At 35.3% G+C, this 18,835-nt stretch overlaps 1 protein-coding gene across 6 annotated transcripts in view; it reads left to right on the top strand.

Annotated features, from left to right (window-relative positions):
• Window positions 1-18,835, top strand: part of TENM3 (teneurin transmembrane protein 3) — a 1,265,035-nt gene that overhangs the window by 699,914 nt on the left and 546,286 nt on the right. The gene's annotated exons all lie outside the window — the stretch shown is intronic.

Below are 18,835 nucleotides of genomic sequence, written 5' to 3'. Positions count from 1 at the left end.
CTTGGATATGTGTTATATTTTCTCACTTCTGTTTCACCCTTTTTCACAATTTTAGTGATATCCTTATGGCAGTTGCTGTGTTTTCAGATAATGTTGGTCACATGGTAATGTTATATGATTCTGAGAAGTTACTGCTTTTGTTAAATAATGTCACTCTTCATTATTAAAGATCTGAAAGTGGTGGATTTGTCTTGTGTTGTTTCTCTTTTCTACAGTCATAAATGTCTGAACTTTTGGGACACGGCAAGTTCCCTCACCATCCTCACCCTCACCTACCCAGAACTACAATAGGAATAACAGCTTTCTTCCTCTGTGACTGTAGTTCAGGAATGTGGTTGAAACCATACTAATTAGAATTAAATTGGTACTTAAATGTGTCTGATGAGTATAACTATCCTTACTCTCGGTAATACCTTTGGGTAATTTTTTTCTGCTCTTCCCATTTTGTAATAACTCTCACCAGCACAAGAGTGCTCAACAGAAAGAAGAGGTCAGCTGAAGCTGAGTGTCTGTTTACATCCTAGCAGGCCAGAGTCCAGCCATCCTAGGGTCACATAGCCCTAATCATTAGAAACCTCTTTTTTTTCCCCTCAAACTCATAAGAAATTTTTCTTTCTGCAAAAAACTTCAAACAGGAAAAAATAAATGTTTTTTTTTTCTTACGTGTCCACTCATAGATCTTACTACAGCTTATAGATCATGTCCTAGTAAACCATGTTAAAGGTAGGTAAAAGAGTGGTACCTGTTGGAAAGAGAATATAGCATTTTGAAGTCTACACAGACGTGCTAACACCACAAACGTAGCCACTGGTATTCAAGGTTGAGAATAACATGTATTTTAGTCAGCTAAGTAATAAACCTAGCAAGATGGTGTCTGGGCAAACTCATAAATTCTTTCATCATTACTGTCTTTTTCTTGCTATGAAATCTGACAGTGGCTTGTCTAAACATAGTGCTAATCCAGGGCAGATTAATGTGCTAATGTAGAGCAGAGAATCACAATGTTTTGCCCCTCTGTCCCTCGCAGGCAGTACACTCTTTGCAGTGTGCTGATGAAGTTTCCAATAGCATTTGTGTTGCATAAAATACATCTGTGGAGAGGAAAACACACCTTGAGGTTCCAGTATTCCATCTGCCTGAAGGATTCCAATAAATAATGTAGTGTTTTTGAAGGAACAATTTAAATAATTTGTCTTAAATTTCTTATTCTTGAATGTCATTCCTTTCTATGCTTCTATGTCATAATGAACACAATGTATTTTTTACTTTACACAATGTATTTTTTACTTGTGCCTTAGGATATGCTCACTATGCCTCCTTGTTTTGTTATCCAAAGGGTCATTGCTGAAGGACAGAGGACTTTCAGGGTGAAGGAAAGAATGTTATCTTAATTTTAGGTATAGGTTCCAACTTCTCAACTGTAACTATATCTTTTTAATGGGAGTTATATGCACATATCAAAGAAAATAGGTACTTTAAAAACTGTTTTGATTGGCTGAATCTCTTTAAATAATTTATATACAACTGTAATCACAATGTTTCTTGTCTGATGAGCTTATATGCTTGATTCAATGATGGGGAAAAAAACCAATAGGCTAAGTTGTTGATAGTAACTCCCAGGGAAAATATTCTGTATTAAAGGATTGCTACTGTAAGTATTGAAAATCTTGAAATGTTAGAAAAATTGAAATTATAAAACCACTGAAGGAAACTATTGCATGGTAATCACCATCGTCTTTTTCTCACAGCTTGACTCTATGACAGTTTGATGGGTTTATTGCAGTTGGCATGGATTGCTTTGGCTGAACTAAATGGCAGCTATCTCGCATGCCCTTGATTGTGCTCAGACTAATCAGAGGTTTTTGAAGTGATAGCTTTTGTGTGTTTTTGAGGAATGATGCATTTTAAAAGCTGATATATCAAGACATTTTAAAATAAAGGTATTGTAACAAGACCTGTATTGCCTCAATGAAATCATACTTGGAACTATCTACACTCTTCTGTAACACAGGGGCAAAGATTTAATTATTTGTTATGACAGTATAAGTCTTTGCTGTTTTTAAAAAACATTTATACATTACTCTAAAATTACCATCTTATTATAACAAAATTAATTCTAAGTCAGACCTGGAGATCCTCAGCACAAAACTTGTTTATAGTGACTAAAATATAATTGGCTTAAATGACAGTTAAATAGAGACTGGGGATGTATTTTAAAAAGTCACAAATTATACATGGAGATTTCTATTAATAAATAAGTTTAATGTTAATGTATTTAATGAAATATTTGTTCTTCACTTTATTTTGATCAAAGCTTCTGCTTATAGACACGTAGAAAAAAGGTAGATAAACAGAATGTAGGTAGTACATACCCTTTGACAGCTACAGCGTAGAGTATCTAAGAGAAGAAGGGGTTCCTCTTATCTACTTCTTGTGAGATAAATTTATTCAACATTCTATTTCACTTCCTGGTGGGTGGCATATGCAGTCCTTCACAAAACAAGGGCAACATGGTTGGCCATCATTTAGATTAGTTCCTTTCCATAAATCTGTCTGTTCAACCAACCAACCTAGATCGTCATTAACATAATTTTCCTTTTCTTTGTCAATAGGATTTAGTCAATTCCATCTCACTGCCTTTAGATGTATCCCCTCTAAAATATCTTCTGTGTCTGTTTCTCTTCAGGAAATTTATGTAGGGAGTAGTAAGAAATTGAATCATCATGAGAGGCATCACTTCTTTTTCCTAAATGTTCCTTCTTTCTGGAGTCCCTGGTGTATTACGGTCCACACAACACACAACTCACTTTCCTATGTTCTTCTTGTACTAGCCCCTTGCTACTAATTCATGCACCAGAGGTGGAGAAAGTCAGTCTTGCTTGCTACTCCTTCAGCCACTCCTCAGTCCACGTCGTCCACATAGTCAAGGCTGTAGTGCTTCCTAATCTTTTTCTTGTAATCCTCATTTGTAAGAATCTTTGTTGAAGATATATATCATGAAAGACTGGACTTAAACTTCCCTGGGTAGCTGCCTTAGTGTGAATTACAATTAGCCTTTAGTTAAAATTTAAATATACACTTTTGTAGAATATGAAATTAGATTTCAATCTCTTCAGTGCTGGAATATTTTTTCCTTCTTTGAAATCCCTCTAATTTGCAAAAACTGTAACCTACAGCTGACCTAATCCCTCTGCTTATGTCATTAGAATAATTCTAAATCTCTGAAGTCAAAATGCAGTGTCCATTCTGGTACTGCTGAACACTGCCCTTAGCAGCTATCTGAGAGTCCATTTTCCCTGCTACTGAGGAGAGTTGGTTCTCCCTTACTACAGGTCAGATCAAAGTGAATTTTGCTAATTATTGCTCAGTATCAAAGCTGACAATGGTAAAAATTAAGCAGGCCGACAGAAAAAGAGCAAGACAGAGTAAGTAGTGAGCAAGTGTCAATGGCAATTGTATCTTGGTTACAGCATCCATTTCATTAAATGGAGAAAACAGGGCAAAGTGTTTAAGGGTTCAAATATGGCAATTAGTTTTTTCCTTCTCACCCTCAGGAGATGTCCCTTGTTTTACTTTTCTTTCACCTTCCTTTAAATCTTTTCCAGCTCCTGCTGAATCCTGTCTAAAATATGTTGTTAGACCATTCTAGGGCCCTGTATTATGCCTTATGTTTGAAACAAAAATAGAAAGATTCTTCAGTATTGTAGACTGGACATCATCATCACAACCCTCTTTGCCTCAATTAAGATGGCTTTAGAGGTTCATGTTTCAAGGGAACTGGAATCATTCCAGAAGGCAATTTCAGCATCAACCTACCTAAGTGCAGGTTTTGTATCCCTAGTGGAATTTATAGTGCTGTGAACGCAGTGAGGCTGAGCAAGAAGCAGTCACCTACTGCAGTATCAGCAGACACCTTCCTCTTTAAAGGAAAAAGATCAAATTCAAATTCTACTCTTTAAGACAAATGAGGTATTTACTTGGGTAAATTATAGTTAGGGTAACAGTAAGATACATAATTATGCAAGTAACAGTTATAGTAAGGGTTGTAGCTAGCCCTCCAGTATGACTTTCATTTACATCAGTTGCATTCTTGGTTTTTTTCCTCAATTGTGACAATGAGGACTGAGATTTCTTTCTGTGTCATCAGATGATACCAGGAGCAAAGGTCCTAGGCACAAGCTTTCAGTGTCTCTGTCTAAAACTATTTATATTTCTCTGGTATTTGGGATAGTCCTCACTTAGATTTTGAGAAATCTCACTGTGAGGAATCAAAGAAACAGAATACAAAAGAGAATTGCAATCACAAATATAAAGTTACTTTTTCATGGATGAAGAAGCAATACATACAGGCTTATATAAGAACTGTTCTACAGAATAGAAAGAATGCATCTTAATATATGTTTGAATTTTGTCAAAAGTAAAGAAGGCTTAGCTTACTAGGAAAATAAATACTCATTATTATTTACTGTTGAATTCTGGATTATACAGATGCTTGCAGCATTATTTTTCATTGTAAACTTCTATAAAGTTTTTGTCATCTGATTTGAATTCTTCCAGTCTAGGAGATCTTTTCCCTCAGTAGACTGATCCACATTGCAGTGTATATCACTGTATGAGACATATTTTCTTCCAGTTAAGGTAACTGAATGATTAGTCATTACCATTGGATGGTGGCCTGGCCTGCAGGAGCATTTATTTTACCCTTAAACTCATAAGTTATGTGCTTAAAAGTAAATTATTGCAAAAAGAACTGCAACATTTGTACACTTCTGGTATATATATTTTAATATGAAAACGTGAATGCAGACTCCATTCTTTATAAGCTTAGTAACATATTCTGGGTGGTACTTAAGCATTTAAAAATCCATCAAATCCCCTCCTCCAATCTGCCCAGAACTGACAGTTGCTTCTGTCAGTAGTTTCTCTTCCTTTTTGCTTTCTATTACCTTTCTCCTTTGCATGCTTCACTAGCTTCTTATTTGTTTATATCTATGTCTAGTCATCTTATCTTTGACATTGAAGTTCAGTCAACTTCCAATTATTTGTTTGAGTGCCAGATTGACCGTAACAGAGATGCAAAGTTGTTTCCTTGTGTAGCTGGCTCAGGATCAGCAGAGCTTATTAAGTGTCAACAGAGCATTGTGGGGATGTAAATGTGTTGCTTCCAAGATCACCACAGGTGGGTTTGGTTCTGACAGCAAGGTACAGAAACTTTCAGCTACTGCAGAAACAAACTTGGCTCTTGCCACATTTATAAAACCCAGTACAGTCCTGTTCATTCTGAACCTTGGCCAATTTCAATAAACTTTATTTGTCTTGTCTCTGTCATTCCCATTATTTTCTATATTTTTCTATTATTCGGAATATTTCAGCATTCATTACAGAAAATTGCTTTGTTTTCTTCTCTAATTCCATGCTGTTCTTTTTTTAAAATCTATTTGCTTTACATCTGAGCTTTACATACTGTATTTGTATTCTGTCAGGTTTCTCCTTGTATATCTTTCTCTTTTTTCAAACTTTGTCAGGATGGTCTCACCAACATCTCCTTAAGTCGTACTTAAGCTCCTCAGTATGATGTCTTTGACTAATAGGATTGTAAGTGTCATGGTCAGAAGGACCTAGTCATTTATATTTGTACAGCACATTTTGACTTATGGTATTTCATGTTTAATAGAACATGTTCTGTATCTGTTGCCCGGTCTCTCCCAAAGAAAGGAAAGACTATAATCGTAAAATAAAATCAGATCAGGAATTCTCTGTAGAGTTATACCTGCTCCTGAAATTTACACCATGCTTAGAATGCCATTTCTTCTTCCTTGTTTTGTGTTTTATTCTTCTTCATACTCTTTGGCTTTATTTAGAACTAAAAGCAAAATTGCACCCAATGCAGATCAACGCTTTCAGACTGAAACTCTGCCTAACTACCTTCAGAGTTTCTTTTTTTCCAATTTGAAAGTGCTGACATTTTAATGAAATATCCTGTTCTCATTGTATATGAGGATCCAAGTGGATTAAATTAACATATAAACATATGTGCACTTGTCATACTGCGTTGACTTACCAAATTTTCTGTAATTTCACCTTTCGTTACATGAGTGAATGAACTCAGTAGTTTGATTGCAAGTAAAAAGTGGCGGATTTTTTTCCTACAGTATAATAATTTGAGCCTAGAAAATGTTTGGTATCATGCTTTATTATGATCATTCATTTTTTATGCAATCATCAAAGAAGCCACTGTACAGATGCAATACAACCATGTATCATCTGAATGCAACATCCTTGTTGCACATAGTGTAATGACCTTTCATTGACTTCATTGCTGGACATATTTATGGTTGTTAATGGCTTAATTTCACACATTTAGATTTCAGCATAGTCATTATTGTTGTGATGATTACAGTAGTTATGGTAATAATGTAGCTCCAGTGTACCATTGAGAAACTACTCTAAGGATGGTCAAAGTCAGTTATTTCTAATAACTAAATCAGTTTCTGGTTGTTTGTTACAAGTTTAAAGATGCTATCTTCAAACATGTTCTGTGTATATTTCATCCAACTGAAAGTGGCAAGTTTAGTGCAAAATAATTAAGCTTTACCAAGGTTATTTAATGAAGAAAAGTGATATCTTGATTTTTTACCATTATTGTGTATTGTGTTTGTTCATTCCCTGCAGCCATCAGTGTCACACTAATGAAATGGTAAAAGTAATAATAAGATCTGAATATATTCTGTTTTAATGCTGCAGTAAGTACAAATGCATGATCAAATGCATGAACAAATTCGAGGTATCTATATGGCACACAGCTCTAGATCGGAAGCTCTGATTTGCCAGTTTGAATATAGCTCAGCTTAGCAGGGACTGAGGGTTGTTATATGATGATTATTGCGTAGTGATCTGGTTAATTCACTTCCTAATTGACAGGTTGTTATATCCACAAAAGCCAATGCCACAAATGGCACTTTAGCTTGCACTGTTGGTAGTAACAGTGAGCACTGAATGGGGTGTGTAGACTGTGCTGTTGCCTTACTGTCACAAATAGCAGTTCAATGGTAGCAATTACGTGCGCTGGTGGGAAATTGGGGTAGCTTTTTTTCTAATGTGAACAATGCAAGGCTCAGGATTTGAGGCCTGTCCATTTGGTGCCTTTCACAGGAGCAAAATAAATTGCAAAAAGCAAAAAATCTTTTAGAAGTATTATTTGTCATACTTAATCATCATATGTTTGGGTGTACCAAGTAAATATTCTCTGAGTTCTCAAAAGGATAGTATTTTTTCTATCTAGTTGTGTGATCTTCAAAGCTTTCCCAGCAGTCAAGAGAGCTTCTAAGTATAAAACAGTGTAGCACATATTTATTGTATTTACATATACTAATATATGAAATAAAAGTTTTACTACTTGTACTACTCTCTCTACATACACCATGGCTCGAACAGAGCATCTTTTATACTAAAATGTGACACCAATTTGGGGATCTGTCTTTTATTAAACAGGGGGTTATATCACCATATCAGTAAGCATATACAACACGAGTACAGAGTGAATAAAAAAAACAGATACACAGGAGTGGGATTTTTCATACATTAGTAATTCTTTTTGTTGGTGGACCTTGACAATTTTGATCAAAAACAGAGGGGAAGGGACAGAGAGAGTCAGAGATTCAGAGGGAGGGGAAAAAAGGATAGGAGGGAGGGAAGGAGAAAGGGAAGAGAAGGGAAGGGAAGGAGAAAGGGAAGGGAAGGGAAGGGAAGGGAAGGAGAAAGGGAAGGGAAAAGTTCTAGACTTAGAGGTTGGGTTTTTTCCATGGGTTCTTTTTTACTGCTTTACTTGCCAGATTTATTGCATTATCAGATATTCAGATTTATCCCAAACCAGTAAACTATTGATGACTTGTGTCTTTCCGATGAAAACAAACTAGAAGGATAACAAAGCAAAATATCAAGTAGAGATTACTAAGTAGCAGAATTTCGTATTCAGTTACTGGTATTGGATATTTTCAGAGGGTCATGAAATTGTACTAAAACATACCAAAAAAGTAAAGTAATACATATGACCTTACTGCCCCTTTTAGTGTTTACTTCTTATCCTAAGGCTAACAGGAACAGGAGATACAGGTCTTCCAGTATTCTATTCCCTTGCTATTGCAAATATTCTAGGTTGTGGTACAGAGTCTAGTAAGCATGCTCTTCCCAAGAAATCATTCCTCTCTCACAACTGAGCTACTGAGAATGCAGGCTTTTGTAGAATAAATTTGTTGGATTGGAGTTTTGGAAATGAGTAAGTGATGATTTTTAAATGCTGTTGATGAATTGGATGAATTCCCATACACTTCTTTTGAAGACAAACCATGATCCTTATTTAAGTATATTTTCCTTTGTAATTTAATAAAGACTGTTTCCAACATTTTGTGTCTCCAAGTTTGTCAAATACTTACACTGATGACTACTTCTAAGGTTTGTGGGAGGAAGTGACAATGAGCTGGAAAATCTAGACTATCTCTAATTCAGCCTGCCTTGTTCATATTTTAAGTAAAACAGTATCACATGAGAATATTCCTAAAGTAGGTATACATAGTTTCTAAATGCTGAGCCTTGCAATGCTGGTCCAGTCTGAGCTCAGATTCTCAGTACTCCCTGAAGATTGAAGACACACAGACCCCCACCTCACCCCACACCCCACCCCCTGCCATGGTAGCTTTGGCAGTGCTTCTGGAGGGTCTGTCCTCTTTCTGAGTAAAGCAGTTAAGCCACATTTTGAGCCCTCCTGGTTGTCACTTTGCTTTTCCTTCCAATGGGTTGTGAAGGAGACAATGGGAAATAGTGGCCATGGCAAGTCACTGTTAACTCACTTGTCTTTTCTCACTACTCTCCTCTACTTAGTGAGGACAAGCAGGACTGCCTAAAGTTAAGTAACTAATATGTTACATGCCGAGACTACTTTTGTCTCTTCTCCCCCGGTATCATCCCATGCATCATCCTGGATCCTCCATGTCACTTCAGCTCCTCAGTGTCTAATTCCAGTGTATCAGCCCTCTCAAACCAACATCACCCCACTTACTTTCATTTTCCAACTCTTATACCCCAGTGTCAGTGTCAGCTCTCTCATTTTTATGTTTTTATTTTTTTGATAAGAGGAATAGGGAATACTTTATTTTTTGCAGGTCTAAAGGGTTTTTCTTTTCATTCAAATATCATTAACTAACATAGCCTCTTTTGAAAATGTTAGCATCCTTCTTACACATATTGCACAGTATCATAGAAAGTTTGTCCTAGAGGAAGAACAGCCGAATACTAACATTGAAGAGGAACACTATGGAAATGGGATACTTTTCAGCAATTCAGTTTCATGTAAAAGCTAGGAGATATGCAAGTTGTGAAATTATGCTTTGCTGACACCCAGGTAGAAAATGGACCCTTAAAAAAAAAAAAAAAGATAACTTAGGTTGTGAAAATACTTGGATCATCTTGAGGAGGATGAATGCTGCTTACAATTAGACTATTAAAAAATGAGTTCATTTTGGCTGGTAGTGAGACCAGAGCTGAACAAAGTAAACTTTAAACTTGAATATCTGTTAAATTATTACCACACTTTTCAATGCATAAGTTTGTTAGGTATTTTATCTATATTTAGGTATTTTTTTCTGTATTTCATACCCAAAAGTGTAAGTTGCATTTTGGCAATACCAAAAATATGGATAAACACCTTTACCTGAATTATTGTGATGAGAAATTTGTTTTGAGTTGGAGCCTATGTTTTTAACAGGGATATGGCTATAATGTTGTAGTTCTCCATTTGCTTCCCTGACATCTCAAGCTACTTACTGAGTTGTACTATAACACTTTAATACACTATGTCTCGAGTAAGGTGCCTCTAGGATGTTCAGAAGAAAGAGTATCCATGTAAATTTGGGACTGTTTTCTCCAGGAGGTACTTCAGACATGGCATTTGCAGCTTCAAGAGCAATCAAACAATATACCATGGTGATGACCCCGCATTCCATCAGTCATCCCATATCCACATCAGTGAGTACCCCGGGATGATGGACTTTCTATCACACAGTTTTGTATTTGCTGAGTTTACAAACAATCCCTCAGATCTCACCATATGCAACCTACGATATTTTTTGTCCAGTGAGCACAGGAACTGTTGCTCTTTGGTAACCTACCTACCATTCAATTTGTTGTAGCTTTAGGTTTATTAGTTATGTGACTAGGCATAAGTAGTAACAATCTATCCACAAAACTTTAGCAATACAAGAGGCCCACACCATTCAATAGTTTACATTTTAATAAAGAAAAGACCCATCTATGCTATCTCTCCATTTTACAAACGTATAATTTTTCTGCAGATTTTTTCAGAGTTTCAATAAGACATATAGGCTAATGAGGGCAGAGTTTTGGCCTACACAACCACCAAGTGCAAAGTAACAGCATAAAAAAGGCATATGCTGAGTTGAAATCAATTGGAAGAAGAGAGCCAAGCTCATCAAGGAAAATGCTGTCTGCAACAGAAAGTTAACAGTTACTGTGTAACAATGGCAATACCTATTAGGAGATGGAAATATTTTTTGCATGCAATCTCATAAGTATTTCACATTTTTCTTTTCACTTCTTAAAGTGTACTTAAGATCAGATCTTATGGTACTGCTAAATTCGATAAAGCCTTCTTATATTGCAAGACAACATAAAATTTAACATTTCATTGGGAAAATTCTGCTAAAAGAAAAAATAAATATGATAAAAATTTCCCCATGAATGTTCAAAAATGTGAGAACTTTTCCTATCTGTGCATTTGATACCGACTATATTAAACATAAGTTGTTTTTTCATGTAGGTGGCCTTGAGAAAATAAAATATCGTCTAGCATATAATGATTTTTAAAGCTATTCATCTTTTGTGTTCATAGCTTTACATACTTCTAACTCCCAACAATTTTAAGAAGTGGGACTCATTACATATGACCTGTCTTTCAGTGCAACCTGCAGGACTGTCATAACCATGGAATTCAAAACCAGTTTCTAGAATTAGTTCCACATGTCTAATATTTTTACCTCTTCTGGTTTAAGTTCATAAACCATAACCTCATGTGTAATTTAAATCGGTGTTTTCTGGAAGTCCATAAATATGTAATTGGTGCAAGGGATAGACCCGAACTCAATCCCAAGATGCTGTTCGGGCTAAGTGGAATCTCCTTAGGAGCCGCTTCAAAGATCAATTCCTCTTGTCCATAAAAAACAAGTTTAAATTGTCTTCTATGAACCTGCTGTTAGCAATTGTACTGTTACATTATGTATGATTCTTTGACTGCTTATTGCTTCAACAAACGGCACAGTGCTCCATTAGTGATTTTCAATTTCATGCTAAGCTTTGCAATTTATTAGTGTTGTTTAGGCTAATGTACTATTATTTTGCATATTTTATATCATTTTTCATTTCCTATTCATATGACCTAACAGTTAAGTATTGGGGATCAATAAGCCCTCTGAATGTTTTCATATTTGTATTAGGAAAAACAGGAAAATTATGCAGGCAGCCCAATACATAGCCAATTAGGACGAAGTTGTTTTTTTAGCAATTTTCAGGTTTCCCTCCAGTTTGTCTGCAGATTTGACTGCAGGTTTCCAAAAAATGGTATAGTATCCAGATGCACTTATTCATGAAAATAATTTGGTTTAGTAATGATCCCCTAATTGTAGATACCTGGACCATGTTCATGTGGATTCCTTGCCAGTGTGCACTCTCTCTGTATGTAAATACCAAGATTAAATTCAGCTTAAATACCATGTACTTCCAAGAAGTAGGTGCAGTTCCGCATTTATTTTGGTCTTGATTTTGTCTTTCCCAGAGCTGTGTACTGATTCAGAAAAGGAAATATTTAGTATTAGTCTGAGGAAAATGTACTCCTCCCTCCAAAGGTTTTTGAAGCTTTAAAGTTTTGTCTGCTCAGTTGACATATGGGATAGAAAAGCACAAAAAATCAGCAAGAACCAGTTCAAATGTTCAAATTAATTTACTTCAGAACTTTTGAAGTCCCTTTTCCTAAGATGCAGAAAAAATACAGAAAGCAGTAGAGCTAAAAAAAAGGACTTTTTAAACTGTTAATAAAGTGATTTGAAGTGTTCATGGAAAATATGTATGTAAACGTATGTCAGATTTGCTAAAATATTAATGCAAGCAAAGGACAAAATGTTAGGTATCTTACTGGTACATTGCAAATAGGGAGTAGGACTTCAATTTTGAGTGCTCCTGGGGATGTGGATCAAGGCACTAAAGACTGCTCAATAAACATTATAGTAGAATCAGCATATATGAGAGTCATAAAGTATTGATACTCCTATTTTCCCTTTGAACATTTGCCTTTTGTATAAAATTTAGCATATGTAGTTTTTCAACACTGAACCAAAGCTACAAGATTTTTTTTAAAATACAAGATAGGTATAGTTGACAAGCAGTAGTTAACCTCACGTGGTTCTACTACTTTCTGTGATTTAGATAATTACATCTCAAATGCCAAAAATCCTAGGATTTTTATTCATATTCAGCAAAAAAAAAAATTATGACTTTGTTTCATCTAGAAACTTTACATTTCCCCCATAATTTCAGCAGTAGTATAACCTGTAAGTGATTTTTGGATAAAATTTTTTAAATAATGAAAACTGACTTTAGTACTTTCATATTTAAAATCTCTACATTTGTAATGGAAATCAAACATACTTATCTTCAACCTAAGGAAATAGTTCTTCAAGATCAGTCCATTCATTGATTTCCAAACACCTTGTTATGAGGGAAACCTCCAGCTGATCTGAAGGCCTAGCATTTGCAGGATGCAGATTTAGTTGCTTTTTGGAACCAGTAGGTGCCAGATTTTTCCTGTCTGGGGGCTTAGGGATCCTTTGTGTCCCCAGGTTTGGGCAACGAACACAGCCAGACAGCCCCAGTAGCAAGATATGCAAAATCCCAAGTATCAAACCAGTCTTAATGTGGCTGATAAGTAAGGCCTTTTCCTCAAAACTCCATGTATCCACAAAGTGTTTCTGGTTTGGCACTTCATCACAGTCAATTTAATTTGAATCTAATTTTGTCAAGTCAGGCTTGTGTACACACACAGACACAGAGTTATAGATATACAAGCCCAGTATCTTCAAAGCTGTTATTTGAAAGTTCATTAGTTGATAATTTATAGGCATTTACTACTAGACTTTTCAAATCCATATGTTTCCCACACTAGTATATAGGAAAGCAATAGGCACACGATGACATCAAAAGTAAAGTCTCCGACTACTTGCCTTTATATCCCTGTCTTCCCTATTTAGACAGCCAGTCAGAGTTTCTTGGCATGCCAATGGCTTCTTTCTCTGCCAACATATGGAGAAGATAGAGCTCCTTTCTACATTCCCCTCTGACACTCACAGCCCTGGTTGTACCCATCTGGATTTGCTCTTATTCCTCATAAAAACCTAGCACATTTCTTTCCCAGGGCTGATGTAGGGAAAGTAGTGATACATCACCAAGTGCCAAAACTCTCTCATGACACCTAACAAGAGCAAAAGCTTCCTTCATAAGGGCAGTTTTTTCATGGCATTGTTTAAACTGGAGATAGTTGGAAGATGCCAGAACAACATAAAGAGAGATTAACTTCCTATTTATAAATGGAAATATTTTCTCAAAATCTGCCAATAGCAGCAAGAACTGCAGCTTTGTCAGACTACAGAAAGGATTACAAGTGGTATGGCTATCACAATAATTGTATTTGCAGTAAATTCTTGGTCTAGACAAGCCACAGTTAAACTCATGTAAATATTTGGAAATTTCTCCAGATCTGCAGTGATTAAAGATGTGCTTTAAAGGATTATTTTGGTTGTTTGCTTTCTTTTTGGCTGAAAAATTTACACGTATGTATAACAGTGGTCAAATAGATATAGACCATTAATGAAAAAGTAAAGCAGGCATCTGTGCTGAGAGATAAATGGTTGTGGTTCACAGCACTAACAATCTCTGCTGATGCAGCTGGTAGAGATCATAAACCCCATGATGAAAATATCTCCATATCCATATTATGATGCTCTGAAGCACTGCAGGCACAGATGGCAAAACTTGTAAGTTCTCTCAGAAACATAGTTATGGTTCACAACATTTTCAGATTCTTCTGAAAGAGCAAATATAGCTTGTAAGCCCTGAGGAGAAGTTGATGGCACTTGCAAACTATGCCAGTTCAGGTGGCAGACCTTGTAGACATTGGGAGAAAAAATAACTGTGATTCACAATGCCTGTCAGAGAAGTGCTAGCGTTTGCAAGCTCTGATGACGCAGTCAGCAAAGCAGAGTTTTGGCATATTTATTTCAGGATGACATCTGAAAAAAGGTGGGGGAAAAAAAACCCACCATGCAGTAAAGTTCCTTATATTTCTGGTTAGGCATCTCAGGTAGATAAAAGACTAAATAAGTCTTCCTAGAACTTCACCCGTCAGTCCTAAGCAGTCTCATTAGTTCTTCTTTAACCTTTAACATACAAAACTATACAGAAAAGCTACATTATGTTCTGCAAAATGGCAAGTTACATAAGATGCAAATGAAAGAACAGTGCTCCTTAATTAGGTGTGCTTATCTAAATAATTTGTTTAGAGATAAATACATGGATATTTGAGAACCTTTGGGAAAAAATGGCCACATTGAAGGCCATTTATTTCTTTGAGAATTATTCAGAAGACTTCTACTGACTTCTTTGTAAATCAAATAGTATCTGTAATGAGATGACCTATAGGTTTAAAAACACTTAATTTTGCTTCACTTAGCCATTCCATCTTTAGGAACAGTCCTACAATCGTTTCTTTCTTAATTATTGGGGTATTATTTTGATGTGAATAGATACTTAAAGCTGTAGTGATTAAGATATGTAATTGAGTCACCAGTACTGGATGGTTTTTAGAGCAAGTTCAGAAGACTGTTGAAGACAGAAATGAGTAAAAACCATTGCGAAAACAGGGGAAAGCCTCTGAGACTTGCAGTATTGCTCTGCCAGCAGACTTTACTACTTGAGTGTTACCCAAGAGCAGATGCCTACCAGTGGGAAGCACTGAGGCAGGAAGTGTTGTATGTGATGTGAGGAGAGTCATTTTGATAATTTGGTGTTCCTGAGCACCTAGAGAGAGATGAAAATTAAGTAGCTGTGACTTAACAAGTGCTACTCACCATGCTAGATGAAATATATGTATGAAATTATTTGCAATATATACATAACACTTTTTATGTGTTCCTATGTTCATTTAAAATATATACAAATGCCTGTATGGACCAGTATTATTGAACAGAGATCTTCAACTAATAGGGGTACACAAGCAGATATTATGAAATTTTTCTGGTTTTCGTTTTTATTTGGAGAGCAACATCTGAGTGATCCAAATCCTTTCTAGTAGGTAAAAATAGATTGAAAATAGAAGTAATTTAGACTGTTAAAAAAAAAATTAAAATAACTGTTAGCTACCATAATTATTTAACATTTAAAAATAAAAACAAGCAAACAACAAAAACCACACACTCAAAAAACCCCCCACAAACCAAATTTTGAGTTTCTGGAGGCAGAAAGATTAAAGCAGGAAAAAGCAGGCCACAAATATTACTGAAAAGTATTGCCACAATACAAAAAGAAATAATTTTACGGTTTAAAATTTATTTCTAAACTTTAAATCAAATCCTGTTGTCGGGAAAATTGAAAATTTTGAAAGATGAATGTGAAAATATTATCATGTAGAAAATAATTTCTTTTCAAATTTCTCAGAGGTGTTATTTTCTATCTAAGATGGAAATGTCATTTTTCTGTGTTTTCAGCACTGACCCAACCCTTCATTATTATTATACAGTTTATATGCTATTAGAAAAAATATCGTGACTGTTAGGATGTATTTTATCCTTTCACCATTAGTTTTGTTGGCTTATTTACAGAAGTTTAAGTGATAATGTGACAGAATGCTTGGCAGATACATCCTTCCATATTTACATTCTGGAGATAAAATTGTCTCCTTGTTCAAAGGTACGGATGTATAGAGCTCATGCTGGTTTTCATCTATGTATTTCATTAAGCATGACAGTAGTGTAATCTCCTTTCTTCTTCTTCCAGTAGAAATCTATTGTTAGATTCAATCCAAATCCAAAAGCAGTGCTGTTTTGGGCTTGAAGGAAAGGTTTTCAGAGCTACTAGTGTTACGGTTTTGTATAACATACCCCAAACCACATCGATTTCTTAGTCCTTTTCTGTGTGACTAAAAAATTCAAATGCAGAAAAGAAAAAACTGAAATGGGAAGTAATTAACTGTGACTCAGAGAACATTTAAAATTTGTTGTTATTTTAACTGATAATGTGTAACCTGAATGAAGTGATAGCAGAGTAAATACATTAGTAGTATTTAAATACACTACTTGTCCTATGCACATACTACAGATTTTGCTGCCAAATAAATATTCTGTGAAAGATATTTTTATGCTTTAATTTCTGCTCTCAAATAACATCTCCTCATCTACAATTCTCATATAAATTTGTAGTATTATTAAGGGCTAGAGGCAAATAAAAAGATGGTTTAATTCCCCTCTCCTCAGCAAAATATAGTCACGTATTGTTTCGTATGAATGTGACATCTTATGAAGGGCCAATGGAAAAAAAAATTGGCATTATTTCCCAAGGCAGTGTTCAGGATTTCATGAAAATTTCAGTTGAGACAGTACATAACACTTCTCAAGTATAGCTTGAATACTAGTTAATATATTTTTGCAAGAGCCATGTTAGCATACTAAGTAAATAATATTTTCTTTTTCTCATATATGTGGAAATTGAGGTACAGCAAGGTTAAATGGAATGTATAATGCATAATCAAAACATTTAAGTTGAGTTGTTGCAACATATTTCCAAACATTTCTTTGATGCTCCAGAGGAAATATTTGTAAATGGAAATGCCTCTTGTTACTGAGTCTTCTTTCTATGATAGTCACTACCCTCAACTCTAAAAGATCTCCAGGGAAAAAGATTAATTAGGTTTCAATTACGCTAAAGAAAAATATGCTTTACACACTTAGAATCTGAAAAGCATTGTGGTATTTCTCTAATGTGTTTAAAAATTCAAAAATATTTTTAAAAGCCACTTGAAAAGTCAAGCCAAACTCAGACTAATGGATCATATGTCATCCTTGAAAGTGATGTATTCTCTCTTCTTCCAGGTCTTCCTCTATGACATTACAGAGATACTGTCTGAATTTTTTGTGAATCATTATTGAAATTTTTCTAGGAGATTAATCAAACCAGCGGGTCAATGTAGAGGATTATTGCTGCAGATTTACATGTCTTTTTAAAAGAAACAAACTTCCAAAGCTGAAACATTAGGAAATCACCCTCGATTATTCTTTGTTCTATATATAAAATTTCTAGTTTGTTGCAACATTTTATTAACACATTTTCTCACAAACTTCTGATATTTCAGTCTTTTTCTAAGAAGAGTAGTTGAGTAGCATAGCATTGTGATTACTTTGGTGTGGGGATTTATTCCATTTATCACTGAAGAATGCACCCAGAGTTTACAAGACTGACTTAGCATCTATATTTTAGTCTGATCTTTTTCAAAATTCTGCACCAGGCCTGGCTGATCTTCTTGTTCCCCAAACAAGCCTCTTTATTTATCTGTTCTTGTTGTGGCTTGAAGCTCTTCTTCTTGGACAAGTTCATGTCTGTATCATTCACCTTACCCAAGGGCTCACATCAAGCTTTTCCTGTTCATCTGACTATGCCTGACATTATTGGAATCTTAAATTATCGTTCAAATGACAGTGCTGAAGCTCAAAACATTTCAGTCTCTTAGAGGGGTCAACACACTGGTATGTGCATAGACATTGAGTGTTTTTGATTTAAGTAGGACTGTAATCTCTGCAGATAATGAGGGCCTAGATCACAAGATGTTAGCCAAGAATTTTGTTCTGTCATAAAGAAGAGACATTTGTTATGTCTTTATTAAGTCATAAACTTGTTTACTTTAATAGTCAGCAGTAAATATCTTATTCATTTCCAATACAATATTTCAGTACAATATCATTGACAGAGCAACTTTAATCATTAAGAGAAATAATGCATTCCCTTTTTCTAAAAAGGCTGTGTTAAATTTTGTTATCAATAACATCATCCCAAAAGGGGGTGAGTAATCTAAACACCAACTGAAATAAGTTAGTAAAAGATTTCCTGGAACAGCTGTGTAAAATAAACAGTCCCTGAAAGAGAAGCAGGGTGATGTGAACATTTGGGACCTTTTGGTTATGCGTTACCTGGTATACCTAGTATAGAGGTCAACCAATTTAAATAGAGCTTTATGAAGGCTCTCTAAGAGCTTAAAATATACTAAAACTCCTGGAATTGATATAGTGTACTTCACGGCTGGCAGCACTGAAGTCATTTGCAGAACATTGCAGCTCCTTCAATTTTACAAAAATATGAGAGAGAGAATAGAATAGAATAGAATAGAATAGAATAGAATAGAATAGAATAGAATAGAATAGAATAGAATGTTTCATTTCAGTTGGAAGGGATCTACAGTTATCACCTTGCTCAGCTGCCTGTCCACTCCAGGCATACGTGAAGTACACTAATTTGTTTGGGTTTTTTTCATTAAAGTGCCCCCACCCTCATCAGTAATAATATACAGCTAAGACTGGTGCTATTCTTAAACAGTACTGGACATTTCTGTTTTCTTAGCACAGAGAACTATCTATTTTTATTACAGTGATTTGGAAATTTGCTATTAATTGCTAGGAGAGCTCACCTTTGTGTTCTTGTTAAACTCTGTAACATTGCTCCCTCCGGGAAATGT

This window comes from Pipra filicauda, unplaced genomic scaffold (assembly GCF_003945595.2).
Source record: "Pipra filicauda isolate LSUMZ 115617 unplaced genomic scaffold, ASM394559v2 scaffold67_size6003252_pilon, whole genome shotgun sequence".
NCBI classification, from domain to species: Eukaryota; Metazoa; Chordata; class Aves; order Passeriformes; family Pipridae; genus Pipra; species Pipra filicauda.
Note: the sequence above shows the minus strand (reverse complement) of the source record. Positions and strands in the feature narration are given on the sequence as shown.